The 16,620-nt window shown below is 46.4% G+C and overlaps 3 long non-coding RNA genes across 3 annotated transcripts in view; all 3 read left to right on the plus strand.

Annotated features, from left to right (window-relative positions):
- Positions 1–3,119, plus strand: part of LOC114067261 — a 35,309-nt gene extending 32,190 nt beyond the window's left edge. The window contains exon 7 of the long non-coding RNA XR_003573361.1: positions 1,767–3,119. This is a non-coding gene — a long non-coding RNA (uncharacterized LOC114067261). The remainder of the gene's footprint in view (positions 1–1,766) is intronic.
- A 2-nt stretch (positions 3,120–3,121) lies between these two features.
- Positions 3,122–11,443, plus strand: LOC114067262. Its single transcript, XR_003573362.1, has 3 exons — positions 3,122–3,237; positions 9,302–9,447; positions 10,114–11,443. It is a non-coding gene; the product is annotated as an uncharacterized LOC114067262 (long non-coding RNA).
- A 3,343-nt stretch (positions 11,444–14,786) lies between these two features.
- Positions 14,787–16,620, plus strand: part of LOC114067260 — an 8,975-nt gene continuing 7,141 nt past the window's right edge. Inside the window, exon 1 of the long non-coding RNA XR_003573360.1 lies at positions 14,787–15,016. This is a non-coding gene — a long non-coding RNA (uncharacterized LOC114067260). The remainder of the gene's footprint in view (positions 15,017–16,620) is intronic.

Genomic DNA, 16,620 nt, shown 5'->3' on the forward strand with positions numbered 1-16,620 from the left:
TCAGCTTGCTTCTGCTTAACTGTCTGGGCCTGACTGAGGCTGGAACTGCAGAGATGTGAGTGCGGATAGGATCTCCCAGAGGCTTATGTTGGCCAGGAAAATGCTGGCTTGGAAAAGGATGTGGAGCGTGTCCCAAATAAGAAGAGTCTGGAAGGAGCTTTTGATGGTCTGTTATTTCACTATTAGCTGGGAGATGTGAAATTTCCTTTTCCGGATGAGCACATTTTGTGTTTTGCAAAGGAGAGCAATTGCTTCTTGTAAGACTTAGCATTTCTGCTAATTTAATGAGCTGTCCATACAAATGGACTGCATTAGTCATTGGAAAGGCCTTTCTCAAGTTCCACAAACATGTTTTAGGCCTCTTGATAAAGCCAGTAGCATGCTGGACTCTCACAAGCAGAAAGACCTCTAAAAGTATGCAAGTTATTTCTGGCATGTTGTATTCTCAACATGTCAAGGAAACATGGATTATTTTTACACAAACAGGCAAATCAAAATGGTTCCTTAGCTAGCTCCCATGAACATTATTGGGCCCTGAGAAGGAAAAGAAAAAAAAAAGTAAGAAAAATCATTGCTTCTCTATTAGGTTTCTTAGGTGGATCACGTCAGACATTCAGAAGTTCATTTGTACCAATTCGGACCTCTGGTGAATGATGAAGGATAACACAGGAGGAAAAAACAAGGACCAGGAATTAATCTGGATATTTTATCCTTGAGTGGATTTTTTTTTTCCTTACCATGAATTTATCTTCAAACGTAGACCGTGACAAACTGCAGACACTGCTGGAATTTCTTTTTTAACAACCATTAAATGAAAGGTGGCGTGTAGGTGTTGAGAGGAAAAGGATCTCTGGAGCTGACCAAGGCCAGTGTGGAAAGAACATGCCATCAGCCTGCTGAAAACCACAAAGCAGCACACCAAGATTATTGGAGTATCCTAAACCCTCCTGACATTGCAGCACACAAAGCCAGCTGTACTTTTCACAAATATTGGAGGCTGTTTTGAAACTCCCTATTAAGCATTACAAATGCTGAGTGCAGTTTCTGGGCAAAGACAATTAGATATCACAGCTCTGGCCTCAGCTCGGTGTTCTGTGTCTGAGCTCGCATTACTGTGGAGGGTTCTTGTGCATTAGATTACCTCAGCCAGAACCAAAATCTGACACCCACCAAAGCAGAGTCCTGTGATTATGATAAAAAAAAAAAAAGTACAGCCTGGTCTCAGCATTTTTTCTGTTGCAGAAGTATTTTCCCACATGGTGAAGGGACTTCTGTACAGAAAAGAGGTGTAAAGCATGCATAAACAGCGATACTTAACGTGCATCCTCATCCATAGCTGCTTCTCAGCGTAGTCTGTTCGCTGGATCCATACTCATGTTCAAATTCAGGAGTAGCACTTGCTGCTTGGGCTTGGTGGAGTCACAGCCAGCTGTGTTAAGGTTTGTTTTGGCCAACCAGTGTCGTTAATGCTTACACAGATGAACATCAATAATTTTCAATAATTATACCTCTGCTCAGTGGGAGAGTAGTTGTGTTGCAAGTAATTTATCCCAAGAAAAATAAAAAAACGGGAAGAGGGCACTTTTGTGCAGTCAAAACCTCCACCAGCTGGGTGCTCTAACACGTCGTCAATGGGTACTGCACTACAGGGTCAGTGCTGTTGTGTGATGTGCATTGCACCTGCATGAAATTAAAGTTCACACTGCCTTGTCTATTTTCCTTTTTTTTAACCTTGCACTTAAAATTTGCCTTCTCCCCTCTGACAGGCCTCAGGAAGAAGTTTTGAATGTGGTGCCAGCCCAACAGCAGACGATGAGAGAAACCGAGACAAGCACTTCCAAGATAAGTAATAAATGATAATTGTTATTTCCTGTTATTCATCTGAATCTCTACTCCTGAGAATTTGAGTTAAATCCTAAATTTTCCTTTTATTTTTAATCAGATCATCCATCAAGTTAAAAAACAGCAACACAAGGAGGTCCTAAGATAGGGTTTGCTCCAGTTTTCCTGCTGAGCATCTGTTTAGGAATTGCTGCTAAAAAAAGTCAGAGGGGATGGTAGTTGCTGTGCTGTCACATGGGCTGATACAGCACAGAATCTGCTTAGCATTCTTGAAGGGAAATTATCCAATGCTGTAACTCACAGTTTATAATTGGTTGCATATTAATATCTAAAAAAGGCAATAAAATCCACTGTGTGTTTAAAAAAAATAGTAAGTAGGAGTATTACAAGCTGAGCAGTGAAAATCTGGAAGACTTCTTGGCTAGAGCAGGGCTGTGTGCAGTGCTGTTTCTCCCTTAATTACAAGCAATTTTAAATCGTCTCCTTCCTTCAAAGAAGGATTTTGTTCAGGGTTTGTGTTAATTTTAATCTTGCTAACGTGATACTCTCTTGGAACCTCTCTCTTGTGTCATAACAGTGAGATGTGCTGCCTCTTTTGTCCCTGCCCTTTGGGAAATGCAGTTACTGCTGCTCGTTGCCTCAGCCCTGCCATTGTGACTATCAGTGTACCTCCCTTGAAAGGAGAAGAAAACAAAACCCAACAGCAGCATTGCTTCCCCCCCCCCCCCGCAAGAGGTTCACTTTTATTTGTACTAGACTGTGCAAGTACTTCATGAAAATCAGGGATTTAAAATGTATGGTGCTGTATTATAGTGGAAAGCTTGTTATTCAGCACACTAATTATTTCTGAGTCACTGTATTTATGAAATGGCGTGTAATAACTACTTCACCGCCACGCAAAAGTAAATAGTACAAAAGCAGGCATTTTATGATTTTGACATTTTAGTGTATAAACATATTCCTGAGTCTCCTGGGGGGCTACTGGAAATCAGATAATGGTTTTATGACTTCTAAAAAAATGAGGTTGAACTTCATAGTCTGTAACGCTCCATATATATGGTTAATGTTGCACATTTTATTACAGCCTCAGTAGCTTATGTTACAAGTGTCAGCTGCAAAGAGAAAATGTGCAAAGGCAGGTTTGTGGAACTTGGGGGGGAAAAACATCACAAAACCTTGCAATGCACACATCAAAGCCCTTGGACAAGCTGTAATGGCAGGTCCTGGACCATGCTGGGACACCAGAATTCACCCTCTGCTTTTTTTTTGTTTCAGGATGGATTTTCTGCCCACACTTGTCACTAGAGGATAAGTGAGTTTGGGTTTTTGTCAAGCCCTGTGTGAATGACTCGTTAACTCCAGAGGAACTGGGATGCCTTGAGTGACACTCTGCGAGTGAGTACAGAGGGGAAGGAGGGTGGGTTGTTGCTACACTTGGGCTTCTGAGTAGTCTTGCATGGTCTCTGAGAACAATGGGTGGATGCTTACCAGAATATGTGATTTCAGAAAATACTGTGCCTAAAACCAGGCCTTTTGTGCTCCTTTGCAAAGCGTGCTTGGTGTTACGGAAAAGTACCAACAGCCGGTACTGAAAGAGGAAGGAGGCTTTCACTCATCTTTAAGATTCCATATATATATAAACATGATGCTGATGTTTCATGATTTCTAGCCCTTGTCTGTGTGGGAGACTTTAACTTGATGGATGTCTGCTGGAAACTCAATGCAGCAGACAGGAGGCAGTCTCGGAGTGCGTGGAAGAGAATTTCTGTTGCAGCTGTTACAAACAGAGAAGGTTCGGTGGGAGATGTGGTGGTTGAAGGCTGTCTTGGGCACAGTGACCATGAAGTCATAGTTTTCAATTCTTGTTTTCAGTTCTTAGTTTTCAATTCTTGAAGTAAGGAAGGGGGTCAACAAAACCTCTGCCTTGGACTTCCAGAGGGTAGACTTTTGCTTGTTCAAGACACTGGTTGAGAGTGTCGCCTGGGGCTGTTTCCCCCAGATGACACTAAGTTGGGTGGGAGTGTTGATCTGCTGGAGGCAGGAAGGCTCTGCAGAGGGATCTGGACAGGCTGGACCAATGGGCCGAGGCCAATGGTGTAAGGTTTAATAAAGAAAAGTGCCTTATTGAACACAATAACCAATGACTGGATATGGCACTCAGTGCCATGGTCTAGTTGACAAGGTGGTCATTGGTCAAAGGTTGGACTCGGTGATCTTGGAGGTCTTTTCCAACCTTAATGATTTTATGATTTTAAATTGTATTTCTTTTCTGACTTTTCTATTAAAAAACCCAGCTATTAAGAATGCCTCTGGCTATTATATCCAAGGATAAGTGTTTGAGATACCTGAGAGATACTCCGGGAATTGATAAGTCTTCAGTAGAAAAAAATGCCCTGAGATCAATTTCCTGATTCAGTAGTGAAGTCCTCATATCATATAAAATGTAATGTGATTGTCCATGGCCCTAATGAAATCTTGCCTTTTCTGCCAAGCTTTCATCTATAAAAATCAAATTTATCCGGCATTTGTCTGCATTTTGAAAGGGATAAGGATTTTTTGAAATTGATATGATAGTAATCCTTTATGGTGCATTAATACAGGAGAACAATAATTTGTTGCATTTTCTTCACACCGAAACAATCAACTGGGAAATGTGCATAATAATTGTCTTTGTCCTTCATTGTCACAGGCCATTAGCTAATGAATTTAAGCTGTACTTGGCTCTTGCTTCAATAAGAAAACTACATTAGAGATCTTGTAGCTGTGGTATTATATAAAACCTTTCAGTGGGTTTTATTTTAGTCTCGCTGAGGTGATGCTGCCATGGATTGAGGAAGGCATCAGAATTTTGTGGTGAGCAATGAGGTCAGCATTGTCTGGTGTAGTGGGTCAAGCAAGCTGAAGGGCACCTACAGTTACTGTTGTTGCCAGATGCCAGACTCTCTTTGTTTGGTTTCTTATATTTTAACCAAACTTTTCATGTCTACTTTTGTGACAGTTTCAGGTTCTTCTTTTGGGTGGGAAGATTTGCTAAACTCAGTTCAGCTGTACTGAGATTCATACTAGGGAAGGTAAGTGGTTTGGGCAATGCTTTAAATAAACAATAGGAGCACGTAACTGTCAGTTGAGCAGTTTTATTACCTATGCAGTTTTCCTTCTCAACTAAGAGGCTGGCTAAAGAAAACCCTGTGATGCAAGGTCTTCACTGTCCTGAGCAATTAGGAGCTGTTGTTGCTGCAGTGGGCAGCAGGATCTGCAGGCCAGCAGGCCATGCAGAGTGGGACTCCTGAGCCCCAGCAGAGGGATGCAGCGGGATTTCAAATGCTGCAGTCTCCAGAGAAGCACTCCTGCCATGCTAGGCTACACCAGTCACCCAGCTACTCTGTCCTTGTCCCCATCTATGTCACAGCTGGGAAATGACACACCATTCCTACCTCTTCATGTGTTCTGCCTGCTCCCAGAGAAGACACAACCTATGAGTTCAGTTGAGTTGTTGTCACCTTTGGGCTGCCAGAATGGTGAACAAAATAGCAGAAGCCTGAGACAAAATTCCTACCATTGTCATTTGTGTCGAGCATCTTACCAGTATCAGAAAAAGAACCTGAGACTTTCCAGGCATTACTTTGTATCCAAGCTTTTAGCTCATGGGTGTCTTAGACTTTGGAGGAGAATGGATGGTGAGTGTGACACACATCTGCAAACTGCAGAGACTCTCTGGAGAGCAGTGGTGGCGTAACTCTGCGTCTGTTCATGGTTTATTGCTTCTGCACAAGCTGCAACACCACAGCACCTCAGGGATTGCTGTGGCAAACAGTGGTCAGATTTTGTTGTGTCCTGTAGAGAGAGATGGCACCAGATCATCAGCAGTGCAGGGTAATTCACTTGCAAAGTTGTGTGAGCAATGAGCTGGGATGGCCACTCCTGTTAACAGGCACCATTTGCTCTCTTACCTCTTTTATCTTCATAACTGGAGTCTGGGGTTTCCATGGCCTGCAGGCCCTCTGTACTGTCTGCCTACCTGGGCAAATGTGTTAATAGATAGTGCAGTGTTCTGAATGCTGTACCCAAAACCATGATGCTTTGGTGTAAACCAAGCACTGCTTGCAGCAGAGTAAGTGGATGGAAAACTCCAGGCACTGGGCTGTGCAGAGAGCAGGTGCCAGGTTGTGGCGATCACCCATTTTTCTAAACCGGCAGCACTTACAGCCCTACTGACAGAGGTTGACTTGCACCAGAAGTAAATTCAATATGCATGAAAGGACTCTTGTTCTTCTTCAGTGGAGAGCATAAAGACATACTGTCAGACAAACTAATCTCTCTCTGATAATTTTCTTTTCAACATCATTGAACTGTCATTTCTCCTGGGCTTTGCCAGAATGTTTGACATATCTGTTGTTTCCCAAAACAGACAGATTTTGCTAGCTTGGCTGATACAGGAAATTTTGCCAGGAAGAGAGATGCTGAGATGCCTTTACCAGCCTTGTGCTGTTGTGCAGGTCCTTTTGCTGAGCTCTGCAGCTCTGGTTAGGGATGAAAGGAAGGTATCTTGGTGATTGATTAGGTTAAATCTTTAAGTGCAGCAATGGAATTGTTCCCAGCACTTGCCCTGGGCTGGGAGCACATCTGCTGGGGTTTTGGGAGTCTACTATTTTTACTGGAGAGAAACCCATTTATACCCCTAGATCTTTAATTTCAAAACTAGTGATTCAAAGTGGCCCCAGGCACTAGTGTGTCACTGAGCTGCAGTTAGCAAGTGGCCCAAATGAGAGATTTCCTCCCCACTCCCCTCTTTCCAATTGTCCCTCTAGAGGGCTGGCAAAGCAGTCACTCCCTCTAGGCATGTGTGAAAAGTCAGTAAGATTCCAAGACAGTGGATGGAAAATACCTGCATTGAACAACCTCCTCCTTCAGCCTGGGACTCATTGAGGAATCTGCCATGGGGATAATACATGGTCCACAAGGCTAAATGTCCTCCATAGCTTGTGCAGAGAAATTTAGCAGAAATGAGGTTGTAAAGTGAGGCAAACTGGAGGAGCCCAAACACCACCATGATCTCGCAAATGAGTCCTACACCCCATTTGTGGTCAGCTCTTTTTATTTTTGGAAGCTAACATGTTTTCTGACAGTGTGACTTTATACAGTCTAAAAAACATATAGGGAGATTAGTGATAACTCAGTTAAAAATAACTTGCAACACCATTTAAATCCCTATGGGTTAATCTGGGCATATTGAAGAGCTGTTTCTGAGTCTGGAATTATCTAACTTCGCTGTGATTATGTAGTTTAATTTCCAGATTAACTAGAGGTATTTGTCTACACTGTGTGGCTGCTGAGATATTACAAGTCAGAGCAGGAGACTGCAGTCAGTTTTACAACAGAATTAATTGCTTGTCCTTTCAAAACTGAGTTTTTCCATACCATCTCACACCTGCCCAACACCATTACTGCAAACACTTGTCCACTTGCATGTCTTGCAATACATGAGTAGGTGCTTTCATTGGCCGTGACTGTGGTAACTGTAGATCTTCTGCAGGATGAAGGCCATACCACACATATATATTTCCACTCTGTGATTTGAGGTACTTTTCATCAAGTGTTCACTAATGTCCCCAATGTGTGATGTTTGGCATTCTGGTTGTACAAGTTGTTAGCTCCAAATTTTCTCTTAGCCTGGTAGGAACACGGTTTTGCATAATAGATTGTCTTATCACATCTGCAAGGTAATGGCTTCTCGACTGGCTTCCAAGGCGGCCTCAGATTTGATCTGTGATGGCCTGTGCATTGCTAATGGCTATATTCCAAGGAAGCATACCCCTGTTACCGATGAACTGTGTGAATGACTGATGGTGTGGATCCAAAGTTAACTAGGCGTTCTCTTTAAAGGTGACGTATATTATATTTGGGCAAAGAGGAGTTTCCTGCATAATCTTTAGAGACAGCTGTGTTCCATTTTATGATTTCTCTGGCAGTTACTGAAATACAGGTAAAAGGCTTTACCCTTTTCCAGCTCATTATTCTGATTGCATGTCCAGCTACTGATTTTCTGATAAACGGGATCACAGTAGGGGAAAAAAAAAAAAAAGTGTAGGCTGTACAACCTTCACTCCTTGACCTTTCCACCACTGAATCTGCAGTTTTCTTAGATGCCTCTATGAAACATCTACAGCTGGTTAAGCAGAGATTTGACATAGCCAGGGTCATGTAAAATGGGTATGGGGGCTAGAAAGCAAGTCTTCCTCTGAACTTGCTCCATCTCTTATTTTCTTCCTTAACTCTTAGAAAATGGTCTTTCTGTTCTTAACCTCTGTCTGTGGAGAAAATGTCGTGTTTTCAGTTGTGCTGCCATACCTCTCTGAGATGCTTGTTCCAAACCCTAGCCGTAGGTTGCTCCCTGTCTTTATATTTGTCTAAAGTTTGGCCCTTTCACTTTCAGCTGTGTCTAGAGAGCATTGGTGGTGGTCTATGTAGCAGCAATTAGCTTAAGAAAAAAACTGCTTATTAAAAAAGGTCAAGTTTAAAGTCAAACTATAGAAATTGAAAGAAAAAGAAAACTCAGTGAGAAAAGACAAACAGTTCCAGAGAATCAAGGTAGTTGTTTATGAAGGGCATCTTCAATTAACAAGCATAGATTATTTGATCATAAACAATAGAATCATAGAATCATTTAGGTTGGAAAAGACATTTAAGATCATCAAGTCCAACGGTCAACTCAGCACTGCCCACCACTAAATCATGTCCCCAAGGGCCACATCTACACGGCCCCTCCAGGCTCCCTCCCCCCTGAGCCTCCTTTTCTCCAGGCTCACCCCCTCAGCTGCTCCTTATCAGACTTGTGTTCCAGACCCTTCACCAGCTCTTTGGCCTTTCTCTGGACACGCTCCAGCACCTCAATGTCTTTCTTGTCCTGAGGGGCCCAAACTGAACACAGGATTCAAGGTGTGGCCTCACGAAGTGGCCTCACGAAGTGCCCTGTACAGGGGGGATGATCACTGCCCTGTCCTGCTGGCCACATTATGTGCTGTTGATTTTAAAAAGAGAGGGAGAAAGGCATTCTTTGCCCTCATTAGTGCTGCAAGATGTCCTATACAAGCATAATTATACTCTGCAAAAAGGCGGCTAGGGAGACCACACAGGAAGGGCACTGAAGAACTGGAAAGGGTACAGGAGGCACTAAGCATGATAAAAGATTTAAGGTTGTTATTTATGGACAAATGGCCTTTTTTTTTTTTTTTTTTTTTTTTTTTTTGAGAAGAGGGTAACTAGGGCCACTAAGAGGCCACAGGTATCAAAGGGCTATGACAAAACTCATTTAGACCATTGCAGGCTGACTAACAGGGGATTTGATAATAAACTTGGAGAAAGCAGCACTAATCCAGTGTTTTCATCTAGAGCAGGGAAATGCTGTCTGTAGTGTAGGGTCTCCACCACCAATGCTCCATCTTTGGTCTTGACTCCACAGGCTGGACTGCACTGTGACTTCTGCATTTCAGGAATGCGATTCCTGTCCTTGACCTCGTCTGCAGATAAATACAACATGCCCCTTACTGCTGAGTGGGTTGGGAAGAATGTCAGCCAGACGAGAGAGGGGAGATAAAGGAAAGACAGGTGAGGATGGTTTTCATCTGCTCTGTTTGAACCACCCTGCTTGACTTTGCCTTCAAAACTTTGGGCAGTGGGGTTAAGAGGGGCAGGGCAGGGATTACCTTCTCCCTCTGGGGTGGCAGAACAAAGTTGACCACAGGAGAGCAAAGGGGCTGGGACATGAGGCTGCCACTCAGGGGATGGGCCTTTTGGGTGCTCCTTCTGGCACAGAGCCTGGAGGGGAGGCACTCACTGCCTGGCTGAAGCACAAGCAGGGGCTCACCACGTACAAGTGTGAGCTCCAGCCACAGCAAGAGAATGGGAGAACAGTCAGTCCATAAAGAAGAGGTGCTGGTGAGGTACCCCAACCCCTGTCTATTTCTGCAGATTCCCCTTGGCAGCAGGGCTCTCTCTGGACTAGGAGGTTTAACAGGGTGGGTGTCTGTACACAGCTCCACACCTTGGGCTGGGATGTGGTTTGGGCTGGGAATGCTGCACAGGGGAGCTGTTCCATAGGCAAGAACCAGGCTGGGCTGCCTCCCTCAGCCCCTGCCAGTGTTAACAAAGCACAGGCCCACCAGAGCACATCCTAAAACCTGCTTCTTTTGCTTGCAAGGCAAGAACCAGTGGTGATATTTATGCCTTAAGCACAGCTGGGGGTATTGCTGAAATTATTTGCTTTGGTTCCAGGCTACGATAGGAACTGGGCTGTCTGATTCTGCAATTGGGGAATTGCCTTTTCTCAGCTGACAGTGTCAAAGTCAAGCTTGCAGTGCACAAATAAAATGGGGTATTCCACACCCCCCCCCTGCACCCTTTCAATTGTCACTAATATTTAGCAGAGGGAATATTCAAAACATTATTTCCTCCAATACAGAATGGCTGTTGGGTGTTACTAGATCACAAAAGATATCTGAGCAGAGTTTTTCTGGCAACAAACAAGAAACAAAGGGAGGATTAAAAAAAAAAAAAAGTTTTGCTATATATAGTGTTATGATTTTTTATGTATATATATATAAATTAATGTTGGGATGTGAAGAAACAAAGAAAAAGAGCAGGCAAGTGTGCTACCATAAAATGTTACAGAACTGAATGTTATAGCGTCAAGCATCAGGTAGGGACATGTGTTGGGGACTAGGATGGTTGTTTCCACATATTATTGAGATCAGTGCAAACTCTCCACTACCTTATTTAACGTGGGATCAAAGGTTTGATGGCACCCAGAAATCCAAAACCAAAATGTGGCAGGTGTGGGTAACCTCATGTTACCACAGTCCATTGCCTCAGAAAGAGGAATGTTCTTGCAAATTTGACATAATCCAATTAGTTGATTCCCTCAGTGACATTTCTGCAGGCTCATGTACAGAGGAACAAGGAAAGGGAGATTTATGACAGCTATTCCTAGCAAAGGTCATTTCTTTATTAGTGAACAACCTGTCCTGAGTCATGCTGATGACGAGGCGTTGAAGGATAAGGGAGAGGCTGTCTAGCTTTAAAACTTAACAGGGAATAACAGCGATAGAGCATAGATCATCTCTCTACACGGACCAGGAGGACTGAAATCTCCCACCATCAGGCCAAAGCCAGAGAGTATGAGGCAAAATCCAGAAAAAAATAAACAAACATGGGGATTTCTGTGGGGATTGTGAAGGAGTTTGGATGGTTCAGCGTCAGCACAGCAGGGGGGAAAGAGGAGCCACAGGCATGAGTATGTGTTTTTGGATAGGATGAGTGTCCTTGGTGGAACCAGCTGCTTATAAAGAACCTGGTCTGGTTGTTCTGGGGAATCCCTGGTCAGCACTGCCAAATTCCCAGTGTGAGCAGTTCTCAGCATTCTGTTCCATGCCATTTCCAGAACAACACAGATGAGGGCATGCTCAAATGTATACAAATACAGTTCCTCTGCTGTCTTTCCATAGGCAAGGGAAGCAGCAGAACTGACAGGAATATGGTTTCAATAGATTGTGACATACATATTATGCATTTTTAAATAATAAACAAGCATCTGGCTATTCATCACATGAATATTTTTACTGCTTGCAGAAGAGAAGGTTTTTGACACTGTACATAAAATGATGCATCATTTTTTTCATAATCAGATGGACCCTTCTGGGAGTCGCGCAAGAGTTGTTCGCTCAGGTATTGACCTTAAAGGTGAGCATTGGGTACTTTGGTGTAGTAAGCTGTGCTTGTTTTCACCATCAAGCTCATAATATTGGATTAAGTAAATATGTGACAGTTTCCCTAGACCTTGGCTCAGATCCTGAGCCACCCTCTAGAGCTGAGCTATGGTTTGAGCTGGGTCACTGGCACAAACCAGGTGTGTGGCTGGCAGGACCAGTCAGGAGATCTTTGCAATATGGAAATGAAGTCAACAGGGAGGTTCCTTGCTGATCCATCTGAGTGCTCTGACCCAAGGAAGGGGTATGAGGTTCTTCATCTATGCCCTTGCTAATCCCTTTTTGCCATTTATTGGATCCTCTGCGCTGTGAGCTGCCAACAGAAGTCACACGAGCTTTTGAGTTGGTCTGGTATGAGGCTCAGTCCAGTAACCTCATAATGCTGTGGTGGCCTCCAGCTTTCAACCTCCAGCTGAAGATCTGCCCTTCCTTCCACAGTAATTCTTCACACCCTTTGAAATCCCCTAAAGCTTTCCCCAAAATTGGGAGAACTGAGGATTGCTAGTCTTAAAAATTGTAAAATAAATGGATAATTTGTAGGATAATTGCCTATGTTGTCTATCTCCCCACGCCACAAGGGAAAAAGCAGTCTTATGCTGTGTACCTCCCAGGCCTGGTGTAACTCGAATCCAAAAGCTATGAAGGAAATGGAAAATGTTAATAAATAATGATGTTTGAAACACAAGTCACTGAACAAACCACCAGACCTTCTGCAGTTATTCCACAGGACAGAAAATGTGTATCTCAGTTTAAGGAAAATAAGATCTTGGTCAAAGATTAGGAATTATCCTGAGTGCTGCCTGACATTTAGGAGATAAATTATAGAAATTTATGGATTAACTTATGGATTAACTTTTGGGAGTATATTCAGAGTAAAGACAAGTTTTGAAATAAAATCAGCACAACTGATTACTTGACGTTTCCTTGGTATGAGGAAGTAGGGATCTCCTCAGGTCCACTGGAATTTCATATAACCTTGTTTGATCCACTTTATAGCTGCCAGTTTTCCATCTGGTATTTTCCAAGTCAGAGTCAAGCATGTGTGTGCTCTACACTGCGTGTTCTCAGTCTGATGTGCTCTGGAAATCCTGGCCTCATTTCCCAAATCCTAAGCAGGTGATCTGCATTTAATCAGTGGATGTCTCCCTCAAGTGTGTTGGAATTACTGTGTGCAGACCAGCTGCAAAACTGGGACAGAAATGTTAAGACACACGTGCAAAATCTTCAAACTGTAACTTCAAAAACATTCTGGAAAAAGAGCATTTCCGAGAAACTCTGTATGAGTAGTGCAACTACCTCTAACATTTCTAGTGCAGCAGTTTAGGAGAATCACTGCCTTTCCCAGGCAGCTCGGGTAAGGGACTGAAGATGGACACACTATAAGCAAAGGGCTGGCATTTTCAATAGCCTAAATATTCACCCTCTCCGAAGTAACTTAGTTCAGCTTAGGCCTGTAGCCATCCACAGTCATTCCTCTTCTCCTTTCACTCCAGCCACTGAATGCTGGCAGCCTCTGCGATATGCCAGCACAGTGAGAAGCAGCTTAAGAGAAAGGAGGGAGCACTGGGATAAGGAGCTTCCCAGTCCGCAGATCAGGCTTGGACTCTATTTAGCTTGTCATGGAAAAGAACATAGAGGACTGCAAAGCCCGGAGGCTTCAATTTCACAGCTGCTCTCAGAGCTCCACTGCATTATCTTGTGTATTTCCCTGTGCTTCCACTCGATAGCTGGCTTAGTTTCTGATTTGACTGGCTGATAGGTTTGGGATTAGCTCCCACAGATCGCACAACCACCACCACCACCACCACCACCACTGAGATTCAGTGAATTTCAGAATCATTGCAAATGGCGCTTTGGGATGCAGAAGTTTACCACACGCCTTCGGGTGTCCAGGAGGCACATGGGACACGAGCAGCGTGGCACTTTCTCTGTGAACCAGAATTAGTCTCCGTTTAGTGTCAAGATCAGTGCTGGAACCCAGCACCGAGCGTTTACATCTGGCTCCCGACACCTCCTCAGTGGCACTGCGCGGTGGGAGAAACATTCAGCTAGCCTGGCTATGGGGAATTCACAGCCACATCCCACCAGGATCGCCGCACGTCGCTGCCCCGCTTTCCCCCGCAGCCACTTTTACACAGAACTGCGCAGCACGCCCAGCCCCCAGCGCCGCTCTGCGCACGCCGCTTACACCGGCAAAGAAAACATCATTCTGCCCGCGGAATTTCATTCCCACCAACTTCCCGTCCCCACGCGAACTCCGGAGCCCCTCCCGTACCGGGGCCTTCGCCGCGGGACTCGGGCTGGGCCTGGCGCTCGGCCCAGCCCCTCCCCAGGGCGGGCCCGGCGCGGGGACTGTCCCTCGCCGTGCTTCCTCCGCCCCTCCCGCCGCCTCCATTCGCTTCTCGCGGCTGCTCCCGCGGCCGCTCACTCGCTCGCTCCCTCCAGCCGGCCCGCGCCCCCCTCACGGGCGCCGTCTGAGCTTCCCTCCCGGCCCCGGACGGCGAGTCCCGGGGCCGCGCCAGACCCCAGCCCTGCCCTGACAGCCCCGCTGCCGCTTCGGGAAGCGCCGCCGCCAATCGCCGGGCGCTCTCGGGCTGACGGGCGGCCGCACCCACCTATCGCGTGGCTCCCCCTCCTAAGGAGCCCCGCCTCCCCGAGGCGCGCGGCAAATCAGAGTAAAGACGGGGCTGTGGGCGGGAGGGAGGCCCTGCCGAGCCCCGTCTGCGCTCGCCGCCCCCCCCGCTCCGCTGCCTCTCAGGAGCGCAGATGATTGACAGGGGCTACGCCCAATGGGGCGCTGCGGCCCCGTGGCGAGGCCAATGGCGCGCTGGGGGCGGGCGTTGGGGGCGGGCCGAGCGGCGGGCCGGGGCGCGGCGCGGCGCAGCGCCTGCAGGAGGGCGATGGTGGCGGCGTGAGGCGCGGGCTCAGCCGCGCTCTGCGTGCCCGGGGCTCGCCATGGGGCTGCGGCAGGACGGGGGCAGCCGCGGGGCGCTGCTGCTGCTGCCGCCGGCGGCGGGGCTGCCGCAGTGATGGGCAGCGGCAGCGCCGGGGCTCGTGTGCCGTGTGGTGCCAGCGCGCCCGCCCGGCGGGGCCGCCCGCGAGGAGCCGGCGGCAGGTGAGTGCCGCGCACGGGGACCCGCCCGCGCCGCGCCCGGGGCCGCCCGTTCCCCTCCGTGCCGTGCTCGCCGCCCGTTGGTGTTTTTTTTTTTCATTTTTTTAAACCTTCTGCGGCTCCCGGCCAAGGGCGGGGGGCTCTGCCCCGGCAGGCTGGGCGCGGAGGTGACACGGGCTGGTTGCTCCTCGCCCCGTGGCTCCGTGGGGACCACCTTCCCCCCGCCGCGGGGAGACGTTCTGCTCCAGGTACCCTCCTCGCCAGCTTTGATGCCATCCTGCCTGCCCTGCCTTCTCGCCAGGTGCGGCCAGCTTTTGCTTCTCCGTATTCCTAATGAGGAGGCTTTCCCCCACTGCACCCGGCAGAGATGCTGCTTTCCTTTCGAGGGACGAGACCCACCTGGGTTTCTCCTCTCGCTTTTTACCTCCCTGATGGATCATTCCTCCGTGCAGGATGGGGAGACGTTTCAATTTCAGTATGATGCAGCGAGGAAGATGGGGAATCCTGGTTAGTAGCCAAGCCTCGGGAGATGCCCCTTCCTCTTTCATCCTCCTCATCACCCTGTCACGGGCGTGTAGTAACACTCCCTTGCCGGCTTTTTGGCTGGTCCTTCTCCTTGGACAGAGAAATGGGAGCAGGAGGTGTGTGTGTGTGTAAGAGAGGAAACAACTGTTACACCTTTTGTCATCAAGACAAAGAACTTCATCTCCCTGTGTCCCTCCCTCTGGGTGCATATTGGCAGCACCTCAGCCACTTTGCATTGCTTCCCGGAGATGCTTCGCACGGAGATGCTTCATAAGGATCCGGTGTGGCTCTGACCTGCCCTTTTTTTGTTGTTGTTGCCAATTGTGATGGTACTGATAAAAGGACATGTTGATATGTTTCCAAACAGTCTCGTGGTTTGCATTCTTGAAATTGCTGCAGCATTCTTATTTATTTATTTAATTGGAGGGGTGGGGGGATTGACAACAGGAAGGGGGTATGTTTTTGTAGTTCACTGTAGTTGTTTGAAAGGTACAAGGTCACGTGCAATTGCAGCACTGTAGTGTGGAGTATATTAACCAGTGCTTTCTCCCCCTGTCTTGTCTTCCAGTCCTGCAGTGTTCACTTCATCTACTGTGCGAGGAATGGCGATTCTGTGAGAGAACTTCCTTTTGATTACCTGTCTCCTGCTATTGCTTGCTGCTCCTGGCCAGTGATGAGCCATTCAGCTGGACTGGGATTTACCGTGAAGAAGGGAGATGCAGAATATGGATTGTAGACATCCTATCGCATTCCTCACGTACTGTTTTTACCGTGTCTGTATATAAACCTGCTAGTATCAAGCACACACACTCTCTTAAACCTACATTGGTATTCACAGACTTGCTGTTGTGTAAGAGGACTGGTGTTTATCACCACCATGGCTTCAGTTTGGAAGAGGCTGCAGCGTGTTGGGAAACATGCATCCAAGTTCCAGTTTGTGGCCTCTTACCAGGAATTGATGGTCGAATGCACCAAGAAATGGTAAGAAGTGGCTCATGTTGCTGCACAAATGATGGAGTAAGATGTGTTGGTGAAATATGAAGGATGTTGCTCATTTTGTATTGTTTGATGTGTGTGCACTGCTCTTGCATCCCCTTACCTTCTCTTGCCTGCCTGCTGCAGAGGCGCCTGAGTGGGGTACTTGTCTTTCTCAATGAGTGCTTGCTTTGTTGTGTAGTTATCCTGGACCTACTGGGTTTGTTCTGTATTCTCAGTTTTTAGGCTGGCATTGTTTTTACCTTGCAGAGAAGGGTGCATTTATTAGCTTGGCATCTGTGACATATGTGACTTAGTGGTATGGTTTTAATTGTTGGTTTTGTTATTTGGTTTTGTTTTTTGTTGTTTTTTTTTTTTTTAAGTATTTCCCATGAGTTGTTTTCC

Source organism: Empidonax traillii, unplaced genomic scaffold (genome assembly GCF_003031625.1).
Source record: "Empidonax traillii isolate 1590-97213 ecotype Southwest subspecies unplaced genomic scaffold, ASM303162v1 scaffold889:size374758, whole genome shotgun sequence".
NCBI classification, from domain to species: domain Eukaryota; kingdom Metazoa; phylum Chordata; class Aves; order Passeriformes; family Tyrannidae; genus Empidonax; species Empidonax traillii.